This window comes from Rutilus rutilus, assembly GCF_951802725.1.
Source record: "Rutilus rutilus genome assembly, chromosome: 24".
Classification (NCBI taxonomy): domain Eukaryota; kingdom Metazoa; phylum Chordata; class Actinopteri; order Cypriniformes; family Leuciscidae; genus Rutilus; species Rutilus rutilus.
Genome location: NC_140228.1, coordinates 16,208,877 through 16,220,981, shown reverse-complemented (window position 1 = coordinate 16,220,981; position 12,105 = coordinate 16,208,877). Strand labels below are relative to the sequence as shown.

The 12,105-nt window shown below is 35.1% G+C and overlaps 1 protein-coding gene and 1 long non-coding RNA gene across 4 annotated transcripts in view; one reads left to right on the top strand and one right to left on the bottom strand.

Moving 5' to 3' along the window:
- Window positions 1-12,105, top strand: part of neto1l (neuropilin (NRP) and tolloid (TLL)-like 1, like) — a 113,975-nt gene that overhangs the window by 36,399 nt on the left and 65,471 nt on the right. The gene's annotated exons all lie outside the window — the stretch shown is intronic.
- Window positions 7,685-11,585, bottom strand: LOC311284182. Its single transcript, XR_014626167.1, has 4 exons — window positions 10,723-11,585; window positions 10,493-10,524; window positions 9,540-9,704; window positions 7,685-7,760 (listed from the first exon to the last, which is right to left on the bottom strand). It is a non-coding gene; the product is annotated as an uncharacterized lncRNA (long non-coding RNA).

Genomic DNA, 12,105 nt, shown 5'->3' with positions numbered 1-12,105 from the left:
CTATGGTATGAATCCAAATGAAATCACACTGAGCACTATGACCCTCTCTATTTAAAAATAACATATTTTAATCCCTCTGTTCTTTCAGCTTTCAGCTTACTGTTTTGTTCATTCATTTTTCTCCTGGAATAAAAAAAAAAAAAGTGAGCTTTACACATTTACTCTGTAAAATGACCCACCTGCTTGGAGGCTAATTGCATTAGAAATGTAAACGGTATTATGTGGCTATCATTTATGATGTGGCTGAAAATAGAACCACTAGATGACTATTAGTACTAATTATGATACATTTGCAATCTTTCTATATAAGTGAACACTGTGTTCTAGCATGGCTGGCTCTCAGATGGATGGTGCTATATTGTTATTTACTTAAAAGAATCTGTAGTTAAAGACTGATTTTATGTGAAGCTTTAAAAAGATATTGTATGATAGAATAAAGATTGTTTGTTGCTGATGGCTTTGTTATTCTCTTAAGCATCTTTGTCATCTCAAGGAGTTAAATGTGCTGAAAAACAACCGTTCAAGCAGAAGACGACATTCATCTGAATGTCTCCCAAGGATGTGCTGATCAAATTAAAGATTGTAAACCATAAAGAACTGGAACTCCCTTGTCACAGTCTCACTGCAGCAGGGTTTATTCTGGAAACATTGCCATGTATGAGCCCATATTAATTTATTCATAAACACTATTGGTTCTTGTCTGGGTGGTTTTATATGGTGTTGGACCAACAGTGCATTGTGAGTATACAGTTGCAGAAGAAAGTCTGTGAATCTTTTGGATTAATTTACACTACTGTTTAAAAGTTTTTAATACTTTCATTCAACAAGGATGTATTAAATTGATCAGAAGTGACTGTAAAGACTAATAAATGTATCAAGGTTTCCACAAAAATATAAAAAATCACAACTGTTGATAATAATATGAATCTGCATATCATGTGACACTGAAGCCTGACATTATGCATGCTGAAAAGTCAGCTTTGCCATCAAAGGAATAGATTACATTTCAAAATATATTAAAATAGAAAACAGTTATTCTTAATATATTACTGTTTCACTATATATTTGATCCAATAAATACATCATTGAGAGCATAAGTATGGAAGCTTGTTTCCACCACAGAATAAAACATTTTAAAAGATAACTGCGACTTTTTATCTCGCAGTTGTCAGGGCTTCACTAGATCTGCACACTCCGCCCACTCGTTCACTCTCCCCTGATTACTGATTCACCTCACCTGCACCTCATCATCATCAGCTCCCTATATAACACCTATACCCAGACACACTCCCTTGACTTACCTGCAGTTCTCATCTTCAGTCTGTGTTCCTTTTTGCCATCACCGCTGATCTCCTTCATCTTCCGTTCTCCAGCCTGATCTACCTCCATCTGCAAAAGACATTCAGTTCATTTCTCCAGCTTAGTTATATTCATTTCAACATTGCCAATATCAACTCAACTGTACATCTGCCGGTTCCGTGCTTCTGTCTTAATAAAACTATTGTTGATTCTACTCACCTGTCTGATTCATCTCTACTGACCGCAGTTCTGAGAAATAAAGTCACAAATGCATGAATTTAAAGTCACAATTGCGTGTTATGAAGTCAGAATTGCGAGATATATTTATATCTCGCAATTCTGACTTTATAACACGCAATTGCGAGTTTATATCTATGAGATCTTTTCTCAGAGCTGTGAGATTTAAACTCGCAATCACGAGTTATAAAGTCCAATTCTAAGGGGAAAAAAATACTTTTTTCTTCAGAATTGCGAGTTTATATCTCACAATTCTGACTTTATAACACAATTGCAACTTTATATCATGCAATTCTGACTTTATAACACAATTGCGACTTTATATCAAACAATTCTTACTGTATAACTCGCAATTGCGACTTTATAACATGCAATTCTGAGAAAAAAAAGTCAGAATTGTGAGATAAAAAACTCGCAATTTCCTTTTTTATTTTTTATTCTGTGGCGGAAACAAGCTTCCATACAAACTTTTTGTCCACGGCCAAAAATTTGAATTGTAGTTTAAACACATTCTGTATTAAAGCATAAAGACCATTGCACACTGAGTCCGAAATTCGCATCCGAAATTTTCGTACGTTAAAAAAAAAATTCGACCTCACTTTATGTCAATCACGCTTGCGCACTGTCTACGAAACTTTCGTCCGTAATAAAAAAATTCGGATTGGGTTCGATTTTCTGCGTTTTTCGCATCCACAGCCAGTATTTTGAGAGGTTTTTTGACAATTCAGAGCCACCTCCCCTTTCAATCAGATCAAAATTTCGGAAAATATAACCTGTATACAGCTGTTCTGTCTGCCCAGCGCTTCCGCCGGCCGTACGTGTGTGTCCATACCATAAAGGGTCCATACCTAGACATACTGCCAGTCTCTGTTCAGGATCGATTGGTTCACGGAAATTGGTGGTCTTCTTTTTAATATGTGGCTCCAGTATCGCTAGCAAAGCATCAAACTGTTCCACTGACATTCTGAGGTAAATTTTGAATTGCTCAGGATAATTTCGCAACTCCTTGATAAGGAGGTGAAACTCTCCTTCCTCTCGGCGCAATCTCAGGATTGGATGGACCCAATATTTCCTCTTTTTATTTTTCTCTTTTTAAGAAGAAAGAGGGAAACAAAATCATCCTCACTGCTTGATGAATCCATTTTGTATTTTTTGCGTTTTTTTCCGCAAAGGTTTAATAAATACGCATCGGACTCAGTGTGCAAGGTTTCTGTGCGTGACGAATTTTAAGGCTGAAAAACACGAAAAAACGCATACGAAAATTTCGGACTCAGTGTGCAATGGCCTTAACTCTCGCCAAAATGCAACCTGTCTTTTTGTTAATCTACCCGAGGCGAACTTTCATTTAAAAGCATAATTAGAATGGAAACACCACTTTTAAGTTTGACCGTATTTTCGTTTTCGGTCAAATTGCCTTTTGAATGGGAGTGCTTGGGCCACTACAATGATAGCATCAAAAATCGCTATTTGTAAAACACTAAGAACACTCGACACAACATGAAACTTTACTTATGAACTCGAGTATTGAGAACATTGTTTGTGTATACAGAGTTTACTAAAAAGAAAGATTTTGAACAACTCACTGTAGCTGTGTCCGCCGGCATTTGTCAGTCAAAAATAGTCGATCTCCGAATGCGAATGAACTGACTCTGAATTTTAGTATTGTTTCTTATATGAGCATCCTTTTTCAAATACAAGGCCAATATTGATTTTCACTAATGACAAAACAACAAATTATCCGTGAATTTACATGGAACTAAGCTTTAGGAGCTTTCCATCTTTAATCTCCTCCCTGTTACGTTGCATTCGGAGATCGACTATTTTTGACTGTCAAAATGCCGGCGGACGGAAACAACAACAGTTACAGTGAGTTGTTCAAAATCTTTCTTTTTAGTAAACTCTGTGTACACAAACAATGTTCTCGAGTTCACGTGTAGAGCCCCTGGTGATACTTCGAGCAAAGTTTCAGGTTGTGTCGAGCCTTCTTAGTGTTTTAAAAATAGCGATTTTTGATGCTATCATAGAGCACTCCCATTCAAAAGGCAATTTGACCGAAAACGAAAATACGGTCAAACTTAAAAGTGGCGTTTCCATTCTAATTATGCTTTTAAACGAAAGTTCACCTCGGGTAGATTAACAAAAAGACCCTAGGTTGCATTGTTAAATTTGATCCTAAGTCACAAACAAACCAGTTCATGTCTTTGTAGCCATTCACAGTCATTCATTCTCTTTAATAACTGCTTGACCATCCTGTGGCAGCAATAACCTCCACTAAACATTTCTTGTAATTATGACATTTAAGCAGAAAGCTATGCAAATCCAAAAGGATTTACGTGCTTTATACTGCAGTTTTTCCTAAGGAACTCATAAAATCAGAATATGAGGTTTGACCCATACATTTAACCCAACTAATTACACTGTGCAGAATCATTACCTATTTTCAATCTTTGAAGACAGGGGTCTATTGATTGTCCTGGCACATGCCTGGGTGAGTTTCTAAGCTATAATTATTAGCCATTCTTTAGCTTCTTTATGATTTCATTACAGGCACGAGAAACTCTTTTTGATCTCTTTCCGTATATCTTTTAATCCCAGCCAATGCACTGATTACTGCTTCCTTAGTAACACGTGCCTCTCAGACAAAAAGCCAATATTAGAAAATTAAAAATGATTTGAAAGGGATGTTGTTATCGCTCCTTTCCAGAGACGCTTTAATGTAGCTCAGTTGATGCATCACATTTTCCATTAACTTTTGCTCCTGAGGTTGGTTATAAATACTCTTTTTCATTTAGACAGAACAAAAGTCTGAGTAAGTTGTGCTTTATATGTTGCTGGGTCATCCCTAGGTTTTGTGACAAATATTCATTCATCCACTCAATCATTCCTTTTTATCAATGGAAATCCAGTCCATAAACTTTGAAGAAATTTTCCTCCATTCCATTTACTGGATTTTGCCTTTGCAGGACAGCATAGCTCTCTCCTCTTTCCTCTATTTGCCAAAGCCAGTTATAGAGTCACATAAGGAGGCGGGGGTCGTGTTGTATGACCAGCATGGCTTGACGCAGTCCCTCTGATCTGAACAGTGCTGGCTTAATTTAGTGTGCAAACAATACCGTGTTTCTCTTTGAGGTAGCATGAGTGGAGACTGACACTAATGGAGCATATCAAAGTCACCCTGAATACTCAAACGGTCTGGGCTAGTTAATGTGCACATCAAAGGCCAGTCAGTGTGCTGTCAGTTGGTCTGGGCGCACATCACAGATATTCGTGGGATAGCCAGAATTGATGTAATTGGACTCCAACTTTAGAGTTGGTGAGTATTGTGCTTGAAAGGTTAATGATGTATGCAGAAGGTGTCTGCATCGTCACTCTTATACAGAATGAGTTAAAAAGCAGGATACACCCAGCACAGTGAAATGCAGTGGGCAGAAGTGACCCAAAAGAAATAATAATAATGATATAAATAATTATATATGTAAAAATAATAATACAATTTTTACAAATTACATTAAATTATACAAGTATGAATTTGTTGTATAATATAAATTAGTATATGTCACATTTATTATTATTTATGCTATTATTATTAAAAAATAAAATAAATTAAATTATACATTCAATGTAATACATTGTGTCATTATTCATATTTTATAAGTTATACATTTAAATGATGGTGTTATAATTTACATTTATAAATGTATTATTATTATTATTATTATTATTATAACACAACAAAAAAGGCCCAGTAGTTAATGTTAGAGAATACATTAACTAACAATGAGCAATACATGTATTACAGTAGGCTATTTATTAATCTTTGTTTAATGTTAGTTAATAAAAATATAACTGTTCATTGTTCATGTTAGCTCAGGTTCATTTAATTGTATTAACATGTGTTAATTTAATGATTTTATTAATATATTATTAAATGTTCAAATTAACTTAAATTAAACTTTAATTAACTTTAATTAACTAAATTTAATAAATGCTTATTGTAAATGGAACCTTATTATAAACTGTTACGTTGTAATACCCATGTCGTTATACACATCTGTGTCCTCATAAAGCAAATAATAAAAATGTTAATAAAATAAATAAATAAATAATGTTGGGTTTTCATCTTTTGTGGGGACATTCCATAGATATGATTTTTATACTGTACAAACTGTATATTCTATCCCCTAACCATAAACCTATACCCATCACAGAAAACTTTCTGCATTTTTTATTTTCACAGAACATCACTTAGTAGGATTTATAAGCTGTTTTCCTCATGGGGACCAAAAAAATAAATACAAATGTACTGGTATTGTTATCCTTGTGGGGACATAACATAGGGAATACCGGGTACACACACACACACTGCTGCTATGATGATAAGCTGTGACTTCGAACCTCATACTGTATACAGACCCTATATAGAGTCTGCCAGCTTATCATGTGGTCGTATGGTGCATGTGTGCAAATACAGAGGTAAATGTTTAAGTGTTGACACTGAGGTGTTTACATCCAAACAAAGGTAGAAAGTGCACAATAAGGTTGAGAAATAACAACGTGTTCAATACAGTGTGACAAGCATATTTAATAGAACGAAGGACAATAGAATCACTAATTATTACTTATTAAGAATTATTCATTAGTTTGTGTATTGCATAAAGATTAATTACTGTTCAAAGTTCCTTAAAATTACAACATTAATGTCATTAAAAGTGGGAAAGCTTTTAATTTTAGATCTAGAAATCTCATTTTATGACCAAATTATAACAAAATATTTAATTAGCAGTTGTTTTTATCAGTGCTTAGTATTTTGTGACCTAATTTAACTCTTTTAATAAATATATTAAAAAGCATCTCATTCTTTTTATTGCAAACCCCTGTGGTGGAGAATAATTAGCAAATTAGACATTGCAATGCTTGATTTTGCTTGCACTTAACTAAATAAGCTCACAAATACACACCATAGGGGTGGAAATAGGCTTTTGGCATATAAATAAAATAAAAAATGCATATATATTGTGTGTGTTTGTTTGTTTTGTTTTGTCGAAGTGCAGTTTTCTGGATGGTAAAATATTATATCATTATATACACTGTAAACCCGGATAAGTAGAATTTACTTAAAAAAACCAAGGTAACTCGTTGCCTTACATTTTTTAAGTAATGAAGCATTAGTTGAATAAGTGAAGTGGACTACGTTCAATGTACTTAAGCCCATAATGGAATGGAATAGTACATTTAAGTTGAATGTACTTATAACCGAGTTACAGTAACTGAAGATACTTAGTTTAAACAATCATTCCCCACCCATTTATTTAACTCAGCTTGTTAAGTAAGCATTACTCCATTACCAATTCAACTAAATTGTATATTCTAATGGGCCCAACTTAAATTTTAGTTCCTGAAACTCAAAATATCTTTCAATCAATAGAGCCATGTAAAATACACACATACTGCAACATTACACTGATCCAATTTGTTATACATGTCTTTTTTTAGCAACAAAAGAAACAAAGCCATGGCCTAATAGGCTTCTAGTGTGTAGTTTCCTCACATACTGTATTTTTACAGCACTAGTACAGTAAAAAGCATTTACAGTACTCCACTATAATTACCAAATACAGTATATACCACATACTTTTACAATATTAAACTTATTTTACAGGGAATGCTGCTTTTATAATTACATAATTAAAATATTATACGTTAAGGTTTCATAAGAGTAGCCACACTAGGAAAAAGAAAACAACATTTTCTGGGTTTTAAAACATTTATTTTGGTTAAAAGCAAAGATCAGAAAATTGCCTTCTGTGAACATGTTGGCTGAATTTTTTAAACATAAAATGCAATTTTAACACTTTAACAACAAACAGGTAACACTGAGTGCTTAATTAAATGGATAGTTCACCCAAAAATCTTAAATTAGCACATGATTTACTCACCCTCAAGTCATCCTAGGTGTATATGACATTCTTCTTTCAGACGAATACAATCAGAGTTATATTAAAAATGTCCTGGCTCTTCCAAGCTTTGGAAGTGATGTGCTGTTTCTGTTTTGAAGTCCATAAAAGTGCAAACGAAATCCCATTCAAAGTATGCAAGTTTTCGCAGAAGTGAGGACACCTGTAGGCTTACAGTGTTCATTTTTTTGCACAACTTGGCCAGTTTTCTTTGAAGTTACTTGTCCTTTCTTTGTTTTTGATCCACGTTCAGGATTGATGCCAGGAAATCTAAAAGGGAAAAAAACAACAACAATGAAATATTATGGACTGAGATTATATATTTTGACAGAGAGAAACAGCACAAGAAATGTGTAAATAAAAACCAGATATCGGTTTTAACGACTAATTTGTTTGTATAAAACTAAACAACATGAAAAAAAATGCAATGCTGGATGTTGTGATCAATAACTGATATTTCTTCTGCCCTGGTTAAAATACATCAACTCAATGTGTCTGTTTACAAGCGCACTGTCAACTAACTAATTTAACTTAATTGCAAGCCTCGCAATGTGAATTGCATACATGACTACATGGATAATGTTAAACATGACGTTTACCAGACTAAACTGCATGTTTGCACCCAAATATGAAAATTCTGTCATTATTACCCACCCTCAAGACTTTCGTTCATCTTCGGAACACAAATTAAGATATTTTGGATAAATCTGGGAGGTTTCTGTCCCTCCATTGACATCAATGTCATTGCGACTGTCAAAGCCCAGAAAGGTGGTAAAAACATCGGTAAATAGTACATATAACGGCAGTGGTTCAACCTTAATATTATGAAGTAACGAGAATACTTTTTGTGTGCTAAATAACCCCAAAATAACGACATTGTTTAATAATCTCTTCTTTTCCATGTCATTCTCCAACACTGTTGACACAGTGTAAACAGTGCAGCGCTTCTGGGTTCTACATCAGAATGAAGGCTCACTATTGGCTAGCTCCTGGGTCATCACACACGACCAGAGTTGGCCAATAATAAGCCTACGTTCTGACGTAGAACCCAGAAGCGCTGCACTGGCTTTTTTTCAAGGCTTGCAGCTTGAAATCTATAACAGGGTTTGCGTTCTCGAGCCACCAGGCCGGAACGCGTTAAAGGATAACTCTTGCCAAAATGCAACCTCTTTTTGTTAATCTACCTGAGGCAAACTTTCATTTAAAAGCATAATTAGGATGGAAAAGCCACTTAAGTTTGACCATATTTTCGTTTAAATTGAACTCCAGCATTGAGAACATTGTTTGTGTACACAGAGTTGTAATAACTTTATTCTAGAGCTGCTGTAAAGCCTAAACAATCTATGTTACTGTACTTTCCTATTATCACTGTAAAGCTGCTTTGAAACAAACTATATTGTTAAAAGCGCTAGGAAATAAAGGTGAGCTGACACTGTTTACACTACGTCAACACGTAGGAGATTGACGTGGAAGAGTAGAGATTGTTGAATAATGTCGTTATTTTGTTTTTGTGCACAAAAGGTATTCTCATCGCTTCATAATATTAAGGTTGCACCACTGTAGTTACATGGATTATTTAAACGATGTTTTGACTACCTTTCTGGGCCTTGAAAGTTGCAAAGACGTTGCTGTCTATGGCTGGTTCAGAAACCTCTCAGATTTCATCAAAAATATCTTAATTTGTGTTCCGAAGATTAACGAAGGTCTTACAGGTTTGGAACGACATAAGGGTGAGTAATTAATGACAGAATTTTCACTAATCCTTCAACTAAACAACTTGCACTGACATATCTTAAAATATGTGACTGCCACTGTTTTGTCTCAAGATGCACACCAGTAATGCTTTTTTTTTTTATTATTAGACATTTTTATAAAAGCTGCTTAAATACCCTAATTTTATTAAGGCCTAGACCTGGCTTAAGCTAAGCCCAGTATGGAAACCATGGCCATATTGTTTATACCAGTAGTCAGCTTAATAAATACTGTCAAGAAGACAAGTCACAATTCAGTCTAATATTTATATGAATGGCAAATATGCTAATGACTAACCTCTGAACAAACTCAAGGTGCTGCCTCTTCCTGTACTGCAAGCTGAACTCATAGGAGGAGGCAAACAGCGCTGCCAGGCCAGTGATGAAGTTAGGCTGTGATCCTTTCCACACACACCTTGACCTTCCAAACGTAATGTCCAGCACTGGTCGCTTAGAGATTGACCTGTAATTGAAAAAATAAAAAAAATAATTAATAATTAAAATAACTATTGTGGGTTTCACTGTGGTTCGATGTAGTTGTCTATTCATAGTTCTATGAATTACATTTTTCACCTAAACATTAAAATTGATTAGGGTTAGAACGTTAAAACGCACTGGCATATTATTTTGCTTGTTTTAAGCATAAACTCACTTAATTTTGACTTATTCTTTCAGAAAACAAGACAATTTTTACTTGTTCTTCATGTAAGAATTTTAGATATCTGGACTGGAAACAATTAAAAAACACTAGAAAAACATATTTTGCAGTGGGGTGAGTAAATGATGGCTTTTCATTTTAGGTTAAAACTACCCAATGTTTACATATCAAGAAATATAAAGTGTTGACTCTCTGGCAAATGTAGATTGCTGGACATCAGCGTTGCAAATTCCTGAAACAATTTTTACAAAGGACAGCACAACCATGATCAACAGAACCAAAACAAAACATATTCCAGATTAATGAGATTTGTTGAATAATATCTACTTATCTGCTTTAAGGATAACACCGTCTAACTTCTCTTTGAATTGTGGGAGTAACGTTAGTTGTAGGACCATGGCATGGTAATCAGGAATAAAATATATTTGAAAATAGCATTAGGAACATGGATTTTCTTGTGCTAGCAAAACTCTGACAACGATTCAAAAGCACAGGATCACAGAACTGACAGCATTTTTTTTTTTTTCCACATATAACGTAGTTAGATACTATAACTGTAGCAGTAACGTTACACTATACTTAAAAGCACTTACATTAGCACTGGACCGTCATCAGATTACAAACCCTGAAACGAAAAATATATATATCAAAAGCACATCGTGCAAATTACATGGTAAATGTTGCCTATTATGTGAATTGTCGAAGTTAATGTTACTTGGTAAACATGTGGAACAGAGTGAATGCTTGCGAGGCCGCGGTTAAAATCAAACCAAATACGTGGAAACAATGTAGAAATGCAAACGCAAAAAAAATATTGGCTTACCGTATCACTCAGTTCAACAATTTTCCATCTTCTCAAACTCTAAATCCCACTTATCGTCACAGGCGCAGGTTAGATTATTCAGATGACAAATTCTTCCATCCGTCTTCATGTAACGTTAATGTCGTCCATTTTCTGCTGCGAGCTGCGTCGCAGGCAACTGTTTGAAACACGAACCGAAGCTCACAAAAGCTTAAAAATTGCTCACAGATTCGCAGACGCTGTTTATCTTGATGACAGGAATGGTTATTCTGTTCATTTGAATCCCGCTGACAAATCAAGTTTGCCTGTACTGTCTGCTCGCGTCGCGTCACATTTTAACTGAATTGAGCGCGAAAGAAATCAATCCCACAACGCAATACAGTATGATACTCGATACTGTATATTACGAATTTATCGGGTTGAAAACAGAAATGTGCTGTATATTTACAGCTGTTCCGTAAAAGATACATCATTCTGTATTACGAATTTAACACAACAATAACGCCCAGAAATCACGAACTTGCCCATGACTCCATCTGGAAGTAATTCGCGATTTCGTATTTTGTTTTTGACCCTCTGAACTTACCGTTGGACAGGCAAAACTTGGTGATTTTAAGTTGTTTGAGCTCAAACACATAATTACAATAAGATAGGCCATTAAAAAGTACAGTTTACTCAGAATTCATAATTAATGTAAAAAATGACACATGTTTAAGTAATACAAACTCAGTTTGTTTGAGTAGTAACTACTGATTTGACTTAAACACTCAATTACAATAAGAAAGGACAAGAAAAAGTTCAGTTTAATCAGAATTAACAAGTAATGTCAATAAATTAGACACATTTAAGTAATATAAACTCAATCTCTTTGAGTTGAATCAAAATCTGGGTTTACAGTGTATGAATTATATCATCGCGTACATTGTGGCACACACCTCATTCTCATTCTCTCTCTTCCTGTCACTCTCTTCATTAGAGGCACTGGTATTGATCCCAGCACCCGCCATTTGTCTTTCCTCAGTAGATTTCGTGTTTCTCCACTCATCCTTTCTCCCTGCATGGCTTTTCGTGTGGTAGCTGAATCTGTCCATGTCCTTGTTTATCACCTCTCTGTCTCTCTACTTCTCTCTTCGTTCCCTTCTTTCTGTCTTCATGACATGTCTCACTTCACCCACGGATTCTCAGTCTCACTCTCCTTAGCAATTATCACACAGGCATGTGAGAATGTGAGACCGGTACCTGGGTCACACTGGTTAAAGCTGAGGTGATACATGAACAAATGTAGAGGAATCGATAACTGGAAAAGGGGTAAAATTGGTGGGAACCGCCATGCTGGTATTGAGGGAATGTTAAGTGGTGTCTGAAATGAGCTGAGGGATCATTTACACAGAGGACACCTTGTTA